Source organism: Hipposideros armiger, unplaced genomic scaffold, assembly GCF_001890085.2.
Source record: "Hipposideros armiger isolate ML-2016 unplaced genomic scaffold, ASM189008v1 scaffold_191, whole genome shotgun sequence".
Classification (NCBI taxonomy): domain Eukaryota; kingdom Metazoa; phylum Chordata; class Mammalia; order Chiroptera; family Hipposideridae; genus Hipposideros; species Hipposideros armiger.
In genome coordinates, this window is record NW_017731541.1 from 1,276,966 (window position 1) to 1,293,222 (window position 16,257).

Genomic DNA, 16,257 nt, shown 5'->3' on the forward strand with positions numbered 1-16,257 from the left:
TTCCATTTTGCTGTACAATTAGAATTGGCTTTACAGCCTAGAGTCTGTGAAGGTCACCCCGTCTAACTTTCCCCTGACCCTTAAGGGGACAAGTAATCTCAATTAACCGCATCCTGGGGTCTCAGCAAGGATTAGCGTGCCCCACGTGGACTCACCTTCTTATTAAAAAGCCCATAGGTATATATTACGAATTTGTTTTATGCTATTCAGCCTTGCAAACTGACAAGAAATCTGAGTGCGTATTGAGATGTAACTCAAGCCATTTTCTCTGCAAAGTGCGATGCCTGAGTCCAATACAAGCTACTAGACTAGATGTCCTGGGGAGTCCACGCTGATAAGAACTGGTTCCCTCAAGAAGCTGAGTGAGCTGCAAATACCGCCAGGAACGCTAGCTCCACACCGTGGTGTCAGCATTCCAGAGCCAGGGGCACCGAGCTGGCTTTGGGGGGCCGATTCCTGAGACAAAGGCTTGACAAAGATCTACTCGTCCCAGGCACCCCACTAAGCCCAGGAAAGACAAATTCAGGAGCTCAAAGAGTTTACCTTCTGGAGGGAGAGCTGAGCGGAGAGAGTAAAACAGTGAAGAGGGAAAAAACAAAACTGAAATGTAAATCGTCCCACGGACAATTCTGCCTGTTTGAACATCTGCTCGTTTTAATGAAAATGTTGAACTTGACGCATTGAATTCATGGCCGCTTTTCCCGAATGCCCCTCCCCCTAGTGAACAGGCGAATTGAACTGGAGCTTCTTTCTGCTCGTGGATGAAACAACAGGCATCTTGGAAAGCTTCTAACACGGACGCGCCTCCACCCCCAGTGCCCACAGAACCACCTGCGCGTGCGGCGTGTTTGCCCAATGCTGTGCTGCTGTACAGACAATGCCCGCCCCCGCAGAACATTCCAGATGGAAGCCGCGGAGCAGTGACAAGCGCCAGGGCGTAAATCCTTAGCGTCCTTCTAGGGGATGGGCCATCCTGTTTGGATGCCTGTTGTAGGTTTTGAGAGACACAGATTATTAGGAAAGGCTTGGAGTCAATGTGCTTCTGTCTAGAGCCACCCCTGCAGCCACCTGCCGTATCAACACTTTCTCTTGGTGTGAGGGCCCTTCACACCTAAGAGACAGCTGCCTCAGGTCCTCTGAACACCCCCGCCTCCTGGCTGGTGTTTATTTCCCCCAGTACAGCATAAACACGACCAGACACCTGCTTTGCTTCTCCTCTCCGTTCTCACTCTTCCTGGGCATTGTTCTGTGTGCCCAAGTCCTCCCTAAAACATGGCGCCCACAGGGTGACACTGGCGTTGGCAGGGGAGGCAAGTGAAGGAGGAAGCCCAGCCACTGCCTCCAACGAGCCGCCTCTGTCCAAATCTACGTCTGCCTCAGGGTGCGGTGGACGATGGCACGCCAAAACCGATTTGGCCATCCCGTGGGAATCGCCTCTGTGAGCTCATGAAACATGGATGGTAAACACGCTCGGTGTGCTTTTGAACTCCATCACCATTCTGGCTCTGAAGGGCCTCACGGAGCAAGCGCACACACTCAGCTGTCACCTCTGTGCCCGGACCTGTGTCCCCTAAGAACATGTGTCAGGTTCTCAGGAACAGCTAGTGAGACATACCCCACTCATTGTGTGCCTGCCCCTTCCATGTCTGAGCCTCAGAGCAGGGTCTGCAAACGACCATGTCATGTTGGGTGCAATGTCTCACATTAGCGTGTTAAGATCTTTTGGAACAACTGTATGTGCCAGAGGCAGGGACAGTGGTGAAGGAGACAAGGCCCTCCCTTGAGATGCTTATTTCAGCTTCTTTGCAAGGTGCCTGGCTGAAAACATAGCCTTTAAAAAAAGAAAAAATCAGATAGTCTGGTTTTTGTTGTTGTTGTTGTTTTTAAGATGAAGTTAGCAAGCATGGCCCTCTGAGTCCTCCACTCGTCTGATCCCCACCCCTCTGCGACCACTGGCCTCACTGTCAGCACAAGCGTGTGTAAAGGGAGACGTTTGGGATCGTTCGTCAGCAAGCCAGGACGAAGGTCAAAGCCGGGCTTTTTGAACCACTGAAAACTAAGCTTCTGCGAGTTCCTTAAAGTGAGCAAAACTCACAGCACACATAAAGCAAAAGCAGAGAAACCCGCCATCGTTCCCACTGGAATGTCCCTTCACCCTCATCGCTTTCCGCGTGAGGCTAGCTTTGCAGGTGGCGTGTCTGTCCCATTTTCAGTTGAGTTTAATTTTTACTTTTGTAAGTGGAAATGTTGCCTTTAAACAAACTGGTCCTTCTGTAAATCCAGAATTTCCTGAGCTCAGTTGAAACGTCTGGTGTGGTGTCGCATCATTTCATGGCTCCCTCACATGCAGGTGTGGAGAGGTGTTTTAGAAAGTTTAAGTGAAAGAGAAATCAGGTAGAAAGTGTGTTTCCCAGTAAGAGGTGTGTGGATGGTTCTCTCTGTGACAGTCCATGCATTGTCATGGCTGGTAGGACAATACTGTGTTGCTGCTGGGGACGGGTCCCCACTCCCTGGGTCAGGAAAGCTCCCATTCTAAGGTCCACAAGAAACAGGGGGCCTGCAGCAGAGGGAGAGACATTTTATTATCATCAAAGTATGCAGTGCGGTTTTTTTCCTTTATTTAGAATCACAAGATTTTCCTCTGCTATGCCAGGGGCATTTCCAGGAGAAGTCCCATGTCAGAGAGACCTGTCTGTTGCTTTCCCATCAGTTGGCCATACTTTCCAAATCGTTGATTCAGAAATAGGGAAAGGAATTTATTTTTTGAGGCTTTTCAGAAAAATAAAGTCTTTGAAGTCCTTGATGGCTGCCACTGGAAATGACATGTCTGACTTTTCAGAAGCCGTGGACGCCCTAGCCGAAAAAAGAAAAAGACTGCTGACAAGGGATTTCATGAGATGCCCCACAAATTGACTGTTAGCAAAATCCTCACCTCCGAGAGAGAGAGAGAGAGAGAGAGAGAGAGAGAGAGAGAGAGAGAGATGCCTTGAGAAACAGCTATTTTTGGCGTGTTCTTTGAGGTAAAACACCTCTGTAAGGTGCTGCTTCCTCATTACTGTGGCACCAAAATCCAAACATGAAGGTGGTGGTTTTAAAGCCATGGACGTCACCATGGTGCCTGCACAGGCTCTGCCCACAGGACATAAGGTCTCAGGCACCATTTTGTGTCAGGAATGAACACATGGAAGCACCAGGCAGATGTGGTTACAGGCAGGCAACCCTTCTGAAGGTAGACATGGAGAAAAGTAAACCCAACAGAACCTGAGGTCGTTGGCACAAAACAGTTTCAGGAAGTGACTTGTTCTTTTACACAGTAATGGTACCCGCTTGTTTAATAGCATGTGCCGGTCAGGCACCTAGGGTGCTGAGTGACTCTGGGCTGACATAACTGGGCATCGATTGGAGGGATATAGGGGGTGCCGATCTTGGCCATGTGGTTTATCTGGCGTAGCTCTTGGGGGTAGCGCTGCTCTGTTTCCCAGATGAGAAAGGTCCCAGCCCGTGCCCAGACCACACGATGCCAGAGATGGCGATGGGCCTCTAGCCGTCCACACTTCTTCTTGGCTTCCTGGTTGGTTATAAAATTTATGAGGTTAATTAGTGCATCTTCAAATCACACAGCTTGTGTGAACCCAACTTTCCTGAGTCTTTTGTTCTTTGGACTCTCTGGTGCTGCCCTTTTTGATGTTAGGTCTGCTTGTTTGTGATCCTGGTTACCTTCCAAAGACCAAGCGTGACCCTGAAAAGTCCTGGCGTGGAACTTTAAATGGCCTTAGGACACTGGTAGGGCAGTTGGATCGTGGCATGTGCTGTCTTCACCCTTGCAGTGTTTGGTGGGCGTGTGATGAAGCGAGAATACAGGGGGTGAGTCAGGCCCACAGGCCTTCCCACAGGGAAGAAACACTGCAGTGGAAGAATAGAAACCCACAGAACACGCAAGGAGCAAAGTCAGCTTTGAGGAAAAGTGTGTAGAGCATGTAGGCTGTTTAGAAGACACCACATGCTCTGTCCCCTCAAGAATGGGTAGAATTTTCACAGACAGGCAGGAGAATCACGGGGGAGGACAAAACTGTGGGCCAAGGAAGCTGGAAGGTGGCTTTGGTTTCCGCGTGGGCCAAGGGAGGTCCTGTCTGACCTCAGAAAAGGCATCCCGTGAACACATTCCCGAGGCAGCCATCGCATGGCTGGGATGGGGACTGGGGTGGCGGTCGTCGGCAGAGTTTACCCCCAAGAGTGATTGCTAGTTTGAACCACGGCTTCTGTTTCATATGAGATCGTGTAGGTGTATTGCCCTAGTGGAAGCCCTGTCAGATGTAGGGGATCATTCTTATATTTTGAGTAATGTTACAGGGTCTACAAAAAATAAGTTCAGGGCACAGGGGACCCTCCATGCAACGTTTGAGTCAAGGCATAGAAATGAGACAGCGCATCTTTTTTACACATTCATTCAGAAAGCTGTAGGTTTGCAAAGCCCAAGTTAGGTACAAGAACCCAAGTGAGAAAGAAAAATGATATCTAAGTCGGTTGAGGTGTTTGAGCAGAGCTGTGAGTGGGGGTGGCCCTGGGGAGGGCCCTGCAGCCAGCAGCCCGGGGTTTGAGTCACCAATGGCGACCCCGTGGCTTGGAGCCAGCTGCCCCTCCTCCCCGAGCAGCCACACGCGGGTGCTACCACGTCCAGGGGAGCGTGGCAGGAAACCCTGGGACCCACGCGGGGCCGAGCTCCTTTAGGAGAGCCCAGCTGTCAAGGCCAGTCTCTGTTGGTCCAGAAGGCAGTGCAAACCTCCCCTCCTCCCTGCTGTTGCCACCTCCTCCGTTGGTGTTCATTGCATAGAAGCCAGCTCTGATTTTCAGGCCCACCTGGGAAGTGGGTGAACTGAACAGGTGAGACAGGTGAAGTTTCGGAGCCCACCAGCCAGTCCTGCCATCGTCGTCCTCCAGTGGTGAGGGGGAGTTTGTTGGCAGGTGACTCTGCAGCTGGAGAGACGCTCCTTGGGCTGGACCGGGAGGCAGGCAGATGGGAGACAAATTGGGCTCTGATAGCACGTTACGGCAGCAGACTCTGCTGGTGGCCTTCCACCACGCGCCGATAACTGCCTCACTCGTAACCGTTAGAAATGTGTCACTGAAGTGTGAAAATATTTACGCTGTTAGATTTCCCACCATCTTCTGTTCTTTCATTCCCTCTCATTTGCATGGGTTACTCATAAATGTAGATCTTGGGTACGATTTGTACAACCGCTCTGTGTGCCAATCTGTGAAAAGAACTCTCGGGGTGAGCAGAGCTGTTAGTGCCGTTGAGTCCCTGCATGCTGAGTTTCAGACGGGAGCAAAAAGTTGGTGTCACTTGGGCCGTGCCTAGGCCCCTGAGGATCAGTGAACAGAGAGCAGCATGGACTTTGGGCTTACACACTTGGAGATGAAGACCTGCTTTTAAAAATACTAGCTATGCTTCCCAGCATGAGGGACTGGTGTCGTAACCGTGATTCTAGTAGTTTAATTCAACCTGTGTATTACATCTCTGGACAAAACCAACCAATAAACTTCGTAAGTTCAGCTTTGAGATGACTGAAATACTCGCCACCTCACAACTACCCATTAGGTACTTTCTCTTCTTTTATTGTCTGCTAATAGAAAATACCTGAGCTCCCTGTAGTTTTATGATATGGCAGGGGAGTGGGCTTAACCATTCTATTAGTTGGGTTCTTTAATTAAAAAAAAAAAAGTCATTTATCATGAAGTGAAATTAAATGTCTTAAGAACCTTGATAAAGTGCGTTCTGCATGATTACACCTTAAGGTTCAAACACATTGCATTTCATCATTTCCCAGAAGGGGCACTGAATTCACCCATTTCCTGTTTTGAATCTCAGAATGTTCTTTATTCCCTCCATTATCTACTTTCCCAGCAGCAGGACCCGGGAAGCAAACTTTGACCCCTACCTCAGATTTATGCATTTTGCATGCAGTGGAGACCAGATTGACATCTGCACAGAAACAAAGCCACGAGGAACACGTTGCTGCCCAGGTGTTCAGCCGGCTGGTCGGTGACCCCGTGGTATCTGGGCCGCGTGCAGGGCTGACACTCGAGACCACAGCCCGTGTTCACAGCCCACCTCAGCCACAGCTTGTCATTTAGCACATGGAGGGGGGACGAGACGGGGTGCTTCCTCATGACAACATTTTCCAGACTGCTCAGGCCTGCTCCATTTCACTTGGGGTGTCTTTTAACCTTGCTGGATAAGGACCCTTTTCTAGAACCTACTGGGCCCCAGGTATTGTTTCTAGAATAGCTTGAACCTTTTCTTCCTAAGTGAAGTTTACTATTGTAACTAGTAGCTCTGGCGTTCCGGCGAGACCACGTGTGGGCACACTCTAAACCCGGGTGGGGGGGGGGCTGTACCCTCAGCTCGCTCGCTCGCTCGCTTGCTCATCCCTTCAGCAAACGTTTCTCACGCCTCCAGTGGACCCGGCCGTCTCTCCCAGGCCTTTCCTAAGGGTACAGATGGCAGCTACGTAGCCAGAAAGCACACGTGCTTTCATCTGACCGTATGGGCTTGGGACTTCCTTTCAGAACAAGTCACTGTGGGCAGAGATGCCACTGTCCCCGAATGACCCAGGCTTTGCGTCCTCTTGTCTGTCAGGGTGGTGTCCTCAGTCCTTCTCTCCTTTCTGACTTGCAACTTCAGATCTGCTGGGTGTTAAGAAGGAGCCATTGAGTCATTTTCACAACCGTGCTTCAGGCGAGGGCGCTGGAGCTCCCCAGGAGTGGGGTGGGGGGACGTGCCGAGTGCCTGTGTGAATTGGAGTTCAGAGGCTTTCTACTTCTCTTTTGCTTGTTGCCTCAGAGGCCAGTTTTACTTTCTTTCTCATCCTTGACCTATCGCCACCGACGGCTGCAGATGGATGTGTGAATTGTGGGTGTGTGTGCTGTCAAGGGGAGGGGAGTCGGCCACGATGCTCATCTCTCCCAGTTTGCATGTTTAAGTTTAGTGATTCTGAATGGGGCAAAGGGGTTACACTGTCCATCTCTCTGATCACCACCACGCCTCTCAGAATGGGCTGAATGTCTGTCTGGCGGCCCTCCGGGCATATGTCTGTTGGCTTTTCCTCTTTCCTTGGCATTTGAACTTAAGAGGCTTAAGTTCTGCCGTGTTCAGCCTAATGTTTGTACGGGAGAGTGGAATCAGAAGTTTGCCGCCTCCTTTTGTCTCATCTCCAGCCATAACGTGAGGGATTTTCTGAAGTCACCAAATGGAGTGACTCACCATGGGAGCCAGTCCTCCAGTGGGGACACTGAGGCCGGACGTGCCGGAGCTTGGCCGTGAGTGAGACCAGGCCCGTGTGGCTCCGGAGGCCGTGGGAACCGTGACTGCCACAAGGGCCCAGTCAGTGCACCTTTGTCTCCATGACCAGTCTTCAGGTTTGTCATGTTTCACGAAGGGTCTCTCGTTAGTGAATCTCTAAATCTCCTAGCAACTTACTAAACTTTCATCTATTGAAAAGTGTCCACAACCCTTTTACATGTTTCTCCTGGAGCCTCTGTTATAAACTGGAAGACTCGTCCCAGAGCCAGGATGTGGGAATTGTATTAAAACTCGATGACAGAAGGGTCCGGAGAAGGCAGAGCCTTCCACCCCGCACCCTGGCTTCTGTCCGTGTTTGTCTGTAACTTGGGACCTGAACACACCAGGTGCTTCGCGATCCAGCCTCCCTTACCTGGGATATTGGGGAGGTCAGCGGTTTTCGCACCCTGGCTTCCCACCACGGCAACGGGCAGGAGTGCTGTGAGCACATGATCCGTTCATTTCATCTAATAGGTAACCCTGGGGTGGGGGCGGGGGAGGCACAGCGGACCGAGGGACAGGGGAGAAAGACACAGAGAAAAGCAATGCAGAGGTTTGCGGCCACCTCTGTGGGGACTGGGCTTCTATCCCACCCCAGCCTCCAGGGAGTGCTGGAGGGGGGCACGCATGGTGCCCCCCACTGGCCAAGAGCTGCCGGTGGAGGGTGAGCACAGCCCTTCCTGCAGCCTCGGCCAGGGGCAGAAAGGAAGTAAATGGCACAGCTGACCGGGTGCTCTGGGTTACCCCCGCCCGAGGGAGGGGTAAAAGGCAGGCTGAGGAGACAGTAGGGTGATACGGTGCCCGAGGCGGGGTCTTTGCTACCATGCACTTGTTTTAGACAGGAAAAAGGAAAGAACACAGCCAGAGGTGAGAAACCAACTTGCCAAAAGCAGAGAAAAAAAGAACTCCAGGGCTTTGGGTCACAGGCCTTCAGTGGCTGTGTCTAGCGTGTCTGCTCTTCCCTCCTTTGGTTAAAAGTAAGTCAGTGCCCTTGTTTTATAGGCCTGTGGCCACAGGGGAGGACGTGGCACCGAGTTGGCACTGCAGGTGCTCAGTGAAAGCCTCTGGAAGAAGTAACCTCAAGTTTATCTATGTAGGAAACGTTAAGTGTCTTGCTTTTACATGGCACGCTCAGGCCGCAGCAGTCAGTGTCACACTTCAGTGTCTCAAACGTCATGGTGGGACAGGGACATGAGCCATGCATGGAGTCATCTAGAACTTTCACCCAGGAAGCCGGAGGGTGGAGTCGCTGGGTGTGGAGGAGGGCGGGCCTGGGCCTGGGTGGAGATGGGCCTCACGCCTCTCTCCTGGGCAGCCTCTGACCGGCAGCCTCTGTCCAGCGGAACTTGACTGACCTGGATTGTCAGGGAAGTGGCCGCGCCCATGAGAGCACACTTTCCCCCTCAGACAGCATCTCAGCTAAGAGCACTGAAGTTGAAACTGCTCTGGGGCCCGTGCCATCCGTGGGCAGTGGCAAAGGGTTGAAGATGTGAGGTGTGGCCAGGGCACTGGCCGACCACCACCTGGGAGGCTGGACAGAAAGATGGGGGTGGAGGAGGGGGGACAACGCCATGCAGGACAGCCCTCACCAGACCCACTGCCCTACCCGGAGTCCCTGCTCAGCAGGCCGTTTTAGATTCATGGCAAATTTGAATGTGTCTGCTTGCAAGGGATAAACTGCAAGAAATAATTCTGTGAAGGGACCATTCAAATGGAAACTTTCCAGAGGCAATCCGTCATTTTCCTCGGGTAGCCAGTGTTCCTCTTGCAAAATAAGGAAGAGGGAAAACTGTGTATTAATTTAAAAACCTGCGCCTGTGAGGGAACTTTCCATCTGAATTTGGAGACCTGGGGAGGTGGCCGCGGGAAGGCGTCCTTGCCTGGGCCCCCCGCGCCTCTGCCACAGGCCTGTGAAAATAGGAGATAAGGAATTTTTTCTAAGCAAACTCCAAACTGCCGGGCTGGAAATGTCTTTGCCTCCGAGTTCTGCCGCCAGTTATCTCCACAAACAGAAAATGCCGCAAACCGGTTAATTCACAGTTTCTTTCTCGTTTTTCCCTAGATTTCGGGCTTTTCCTGCTTTCATTGTTAAAAATGATATTTAGAGGTTTCAAAGCAGATCTACCTGAAGATATGCGTATAATTTCTGTTCCATTAGTGCATTTTTTCTTTGTCTCTGCCCTAAAATTAAATTTTTGATTATGATGCGAGGAAATTTCGCCATGTTTTTACTCTGGCTTTTTAAACACAGGAGGAAAATAACAGAATGGCCTCCTGGAATCACTAGGGATTTCTGGCTCTCGTACCACTTACGGCCGACATGCAGGGGTCACTGGACTGTGTCCGCCCAGCCAGCTGGACGGCAAAGCAGCCTTATCCCTGTCCCTCCGCGGAGGCTGAGATCATGCCCTTTAGGACTTTTCTGAGACGCAGGAAAGGCTGTGCGAGTGTCAGTGTGAGCGTGTGCGCACGCGCTCTGCTAAGCCACCGAATGCAATTCCTGATTCTTGCTTCCCTTTCTGTCACTTCTCCATAATTCTTTGCATTTCGGTTGGGCCGGTGTCGCGGCAGCTTCCTCTTTCCCTGCATTCCTACATTTCATTCTTCACCCTTGTTCCTCTTTAGGCCTCTTACAATACAGCCAGGAGGATGTGGAAACCCAGTTACAATATGACACACAGGCAGCCGTGTCACAACCCTCCTCTCGGGCCCTGCCTCCTGGGGGCATCTGGACGAGGCGGGAGGAGGACAAATGGCTGACAGGGGAGAGGACGGGGTGTACCATTGGGGCTCTGGGGAACGCAGGCCTGGCGATCGCCAGCGTGGCTTTTCTCTAAAGCCTGGCGTTTCCCACCAGCGGGCCCACTGCAGACTCCACTGCAGATGGACCGGGCCATGGAAGGCCCTGGGGTGCATGTCTCTGCCTCAGGAGCCCAGCACCTCAGACAGGACTTCCCGACTCTGAGCCAATGATCCCATCCCGCCCAGACCACCCGCTGGCTCCCAGCTTCCGTCTTTCGGCCTGTGTGGTGTTAGGGACATCTCTCTGCATCCCTGTCTCCCAGCCATCGCCATCCTGAGCCCTGGCCCATCCCCACCCCACTACCCCCGCAGCAGGGATGTCTTCTCAGCTTCCAGAGACCTCTGGAGTCGAGCCATTCGCCCCTCTCTGCGTCCCGCCAGGTACGCGGCTGTCCGGCATTTCCACTGGGAATTCCCTGTTCCTTCTTCTGGCCCGGCTGGGCGGCCAGACCTGGTCATCGCTCCTACCAAGCTCCCCCCCGGGTGGATGCAGGCTGGTGTTCCTGAGGGCCAGGCGCTGGCCTGATGCTGTCCCCCAGCTCGGGCCAGGCTACTGGTTGCCGGGGGTCCTTGTCCTCCTGCCCCTCCTAGCTGCACTGTCCTGCGATCAGAGGGCTTATTCTCCTTGTATGATTTCCTGTGACTCCCTCGGCCCTCACAGCCACACGCGGGCCACGTCTGGAGTGCAGGTCACTCGTGGAATGATGTGTCCCGCGGTGTATGCAGAGGGCCTCGCTGAATACACTCATCAACTGCGAGGACTGGAGGGTCTGCCAGTCGGCTCAGCCCCGGGACGATGGCCGGAGCAGGATTCCTCATTAGCGCCCTTGGCCATAAAATTCTAACTTCAGTCACGATGTTTCATTCGGCTTTCAGGCACTTTGGTGCATATGGCAGCCTTGGAGTGGCACAGCCGGAGCAGTGGACACACAGGGCTGGAAAACACGGGGTCTGGAGCCTTTTGAACTTGGGCCCGAGTGCCTGCTCCCCCAGTTCCCGGCAGGTCACCCACATTTCTGAGCCTTCTCTCTCTCTCACTTGTAGAATGGGTCCCGTTTTCCTCACGGATTGCTGCAGGGATGAAAGAAGGCTGCTGATGGATAGAAAGTGTGTCACACAGTGGCTGGCACCCGGTACCTGCTCGTAGAAGTGGGCAGCGCCTCACACAGCTTGGATTCTAAATGAGGAGAGAGCACGGGCTACCCTGGTTCTTTTCACATATTTCCCAGGAAGTGGTGCTGAATCATAAAACTCCAGAGAGAGGGGAAAGAAAGGGAGGAACCTCCCTCAGTTCAAAGAAATGTTGCTTAAGTGAAGGACAGGACTTTTTGAGACACTGTAATCCTAAGAAACAGCTGACATCTACTAGGAAAAAAGTGTGATATTTGGAGGTTTTTCCCAAGAGATGTGAGATTTTGACAGAAGTGTCAGGAACCCAGAGGCTGCTGAGTAATGAGTGATGCCAGTGAAGGGCTCCGTGTCTTCGAGTCTATACTGAACTGCCTTTATAAATACGTGTGCAGCAAGAGCAGCCTCTGTGTGCCGTTTACACGCGTGCACACGCGCACACGCACACGCACACATGCGCACATGCGCGTGCCCTGGCATTCAGGCCAGATGCATCCACCCAACCACATGCTTCCGTCCCGGCCGCACCTCCGACCTCAGCCCCGTCTTCCCTCTGCAGCCAGCTTGACAGACACGCTGCGGTGTCTCCCACCTTCCAGTCTTCCCTACCCCAAGCCCCCAGCCGGCTGCCTGACAAACGTGCTTTTGGGAGGAGAACAGGGAGAAATGGGAAAGCCAGGATGTAGGTGTCATGTCCTCATACTGTGGTCAAGTCACTGGCAGCCCCAGAAGTTTCAGCACGAACACACGAACACTTCCATTATAGCTCGGGGACGAGGGGACAGTGAGCTGTGGGCTCGGGGACAGGGGACGGGACCGTGTGCTGTGGGCTCGGGGACGGGACAGTGTGCTGTGGGCTCGGGGACAGGGGACAGTGTGATGTGGGCTCGGGGACAGGGGACAGTGAGCTGTGGGCTTGGGGACGAGGGGCAGTACAGCACAAACTGTTCCTTTTCCTTTGCTGAGTCACCGTGTGCTTGGAATTCTGGAGGGACCCCTGCGAGCCTCTGGAAGGGAGGGACTGCAGGGGACCCACCCTCTGCGTGTCCTGGGGGAGATTACTTTATCTCTGGCCTCCCTGAAGCAGCGCCTGGGCTCCTGGAATCTCTGGGGCTTGACACAGGGCCAGCTGTGGGGACCGGCGGGAATGGCCGAGTGTCTGTAGGGCCTGGCGGGGGCCCGGGCCCGGCGCCTGCGGGAGGGCTGCACGATGCGGCTCGCAGCCCTCAGCCCTTTCTCTGTGCCTCCTCCCCGTTTTCAGTCGGGAGCAGCATCTCCTGTGCCTCCTCCATGTGTGACAGTCACCACACCTCAGCAGGCTGGGGCGAGCTTAGCAGTCAGAAGGCTGCCTTTCACCTCCCATGCTTCCTCTGCCGAAGTCCCTTTCGCACTGACAACGGCAGCTCGCCCGGTGCTCCGGGAAGAGTAGAGCCGCCAGGAAAACCACATCTAAACATGAGCAGCTACCGCGGCCAGAGCGCATGCACAGGCGTGGTGCGGGCCGGCTGTGGGGCCCACGCAGCAGACACTCGGGCGGCGGGTGAGCTGGGCGGCCCCACAGCCCTGCAGGGCCCGTCGTTCCCGTCCTCTCAGTGTCGCAAGCGAACACAGACACCTTCACCGTGGAAAGCGCGCCTGGTCCCCTCCTGTCCTTACAGGGCCCGCACGTTGCAGGCTGACTGTCCACACACACCCGGGAGGCCACCCTGCCCGTCAGCATGTCCACACCCCTGCCTGCAGCCAGACTGACCTAGTGGAGTGTCCTCTCTCACCTGCGTGACCCAGAATCAGTTCCCCTCAATGGAATAAGGAGTGGAATGGAAAAACCAAGTCAACTTCAGTTTTCACTGACATCTAGGACCCCGCGCTATGTCGGCCTCCCCTGGCTCAAGACCTTTCTGTCTTGTCATTACTTCTCCAGCCCTTACTTATTGCCTGAAAATGTCCCTTTTTCCTTCTCCCCTTTTTTTAATGCTTGAACTAAACCTTCTCACTCTGTTTTTGTTATTGTTTTTTCCATTTTCTCCTCTTCGTGTTTATCTTCAGAGAGGTGAATTTTAGAAATTTCATCATATAGAAGTCTGCTTCTGTATACTTGCTGTCTTTCGAACAGGTGAATAGGATTTCTACACACACACAAAAAGTATTTTTTCTTCAAAAAGAATGAAAAAGCAAGAAGGATGTAGCATTCAGGAAATGCTCCTAAGCCAATCCTTGAGCCTGTTGAGTGTGTCACCCCCCGATTGTGGTGAGCTGTGTCCCAGAGGCTCTGTGCAGGAAGATTGTAAATGACCCCAGAATGGAGGCCTTCGCTCATCCGCGTCTCCCTTTCTAAACTGTAGGCTTATCCATCGGGGCTTTTTCTGTCTTACTTAGGTCAATGGGGAAAGTAGATTGTAGTAATGAAACATAAACTCAAACAGGACACTCCCCCGGTTGTCCTAGATCGCGCCAGAGGGTCGGGAATCGGCTTTTCCTGATCTGTTCATTGGGCTGTTGTTTGCTTCTGTATGTGGTCTGCTCTGCGAGGCACACCTGACAGCTGTGGTGTGACTTTGGCCACCTTTGTCACGTTCCTCTTGAAGCAACCAGAATTGTCCCATCCCCGGCAGTTCGCCTGCAGCCCTGTAAGGGAAACTCCCATGTGGAGGTGAGAACCCACCAGGGGTATTTGGGGTGAGAGGCCTGCAGAGAGGCGGGGTGTCAGGGAGCCAGCAGCATTCCCAAGGACACGCGTCTGTCTTTACTTGTCCCCGGCAGCGGCCTTGCAGAGTTCTCCCTGCTGCTTTCCTGGTTTGTAACTCTCAGTGGATGTTAGTGGCTGTAGCTGACCCCACAGGCTGTGGAGTGTGTGCTGACAAGAAGGTGGCTGTTTCCTTGACCTGCCCGTGGCCTCCCACTCAGGAGAGAGCTGCAGGGGCTGCCAAAGAGCAGGGCCTTCCTAAGCGTCACCGTGAAACCACACGCGAGCCCGACCACATGGATATGACTGTTCCCATAGGAGGGGAAACTGAGGCTCAGGGTAGTTGGCGCTTGACCCTGCCCACACAGCTGGTGGGAGGCAGAGCGAGTGCGAGACCCCGCCCTCTGACCTGCAGCCACCCTTGACGTGACATAGGCAGAGAGGACCTGCTCCAACAGAAAGCCAGTAAACAGACGTAGTCCCACGCTGAGGGAGGAGCTGGCAGGGTGACGTCCCCAGGATTCCCTTGGCCTAAACGCACCAAGTTCCTTGGGAGCCTTGCTGTGTAACCAACATACGAAACACAACGTTTTCCGCCACATGCTTTGTAACTTCTGAGGAAACGGGTTTCTGTTCAGATGTGATGGCTCTGCAGAAAGCAGGTGTGAGGAGTTGGCTGAGTCATCAGGGGAGGGGGACATGGGGACATGGGGAGCCGCGTACCTGCAGCCTCTCATCTGAGCTCAGAACTGGGCACAAGACCACATCAAGTTCAGAATGGGGCCTGCACCCCAAGGATTCTGGAAGGGAGCCGGGAGGGCTACCGCAGCGTCGGGAGAGGGCGGGTTCCTGAGGGGGCCTCCCAGGACGGGAAAGTGACCGCGCCCGCGGGCTGTGCGGTCCTGCAGAGGACAGGTGGGTGTTTCTACCTGGGCAGGAGGACACCTGTCTCTGTGCAGGACACAGGTCTGTTGGGACCTGGAGAACACGCTCATCCTGTGACTGACGCTTAGTAGGAAATAATTGTACGCACAGCGGAAGGGAAACTCCAAGGTGTTTGCAAATGAAGTGTAGCGAGAGGGCTCGGTTTGTCTTGCCTTTTCCAGAAGGTTCATCCATTCGACTATCTGAATAGCATTACCTGCTGAGAGTCGTGGCCATTGTGACCAGTCCTAGAGGATGTGACACAAGGCTTGGGACTTTCATGTCCGAGCAGACCGTGGGCACTTTGGAAGTAGATGTGGCCCATAATGGCAGTCTTGAAGGAGGCGATCTCAGGAAAATGGCAGGGTCGATGGCAAGGGGCACGGGTGCAGACCCCCCACCCCCGGCACGTGCCAGGTGGTGGGCAGGCGAGGAGCTTCGCTGGGTGAGGCAGCGGCTTCGTGGACGTGCTGGGCTGTGTGTGCCTGGGTAACAGGAAGAGAGGAGTCACAAAAGGACTCGAGGGAAATTGGCTGTGGAGGCCCACACAGGTGACCGTGTGGGTCAGAGGGCAGCAGCATCTGCACCTGTGGGGTCGGGGGAGAGCTGGCTCTGGAGGAGGACCTCGAGTTGGATGTGGGTGTGCAGTGGGGAGAGAAGAAGGCCAGCCAGGCGACCACTGAGGCCAGGAGAGTTCCCACAGGAGGCTCCGGCATGTCATCCAGACGGGATGGGACGGGACGGGACAGGAGGGGACAGGACGGGACAGGACGGGGCAGGACGGGACAGGACAGGAGGGGACAGGACGGGACGGGACGGGACGGGACAGGACGGGACAGGCCAGGAGGGGACAGGAGGGGACGGGCCACGATGGGACAGGACAGAATAAGACAGGACAGGACAGGGTGAGTTGTCACTTGTCCCTGTGGTGTATAAGGACCCTCCCGATGGAGAGGCAGAGCGGTTCCATAGCGACTGCGACGTTTTGTATTTTAAAACTTTTCAGACTGTTTAGGGAATCAAATCTTAAGGAAAAAATTAAAAGGTTAATTTGAATTATACCAGGCAAAGAACTGATACTCCTGAAAAGGATTCACATTTGATGTCTAATGATGTAACATTATTTATATTACATGGCAATGGGTAAAATGGAAAACAATATGACAAAATTATGTATTTCAAGGCTTACATTTCAACCACCCAAGACGCCCACAGTCCACCTTTTCTAACCGTGAGACAGTTTTTAGGCACTTTCCTTACATCTGACCCCGTGGCCCCTTAGCTTGTTGGTTTACCAGTGACCATGAGCTCCCCAACCTCCAGTGCTGAGCTCACACACGCGCACACGCGCACGCGCACACACACATGCACATGCACG

The 16,257-nt window shown here is 53.5% G+C and overlaps 2 protein-coding genes across 12 annotated transcripts in view; one reads left to right on the forward strand and one right to left on the reverse strand.

Moving 5' to 3' along the window:
- The window catches only part of ZPBP (zona pellucida binding protein), a 314,051-nt gene that overhangs the window by 242,146 nt on the left and 55,648 nt on the right, over positions 1–16,257 (reverse strand). The window lies entirely within an intron of this gene.
- IKZF1 (IKAROS family zinc finger 1) overlaps positions 1–16,257 on the forward strand; it is an 88,582-nt gene that overhangs the window by 37,125 nt on the left and 35,200 nt on the right. The window contains exon 1 of one of the 11 annotated variants that reach the window (XM_019652992.1): positions 6,257–6,271. The exons of the other annotated variants lie outside the window; for them this stretch is intronic. The gene's annotated coding sequence lies outside the window, so the exon portion shown is untranslated. Of the gene's footprint in view, positions 1–6,256; positions 6,272–16,257 lie in introns of those variants that run through there. 11 annotated transcript variants of the gene reach the window in all.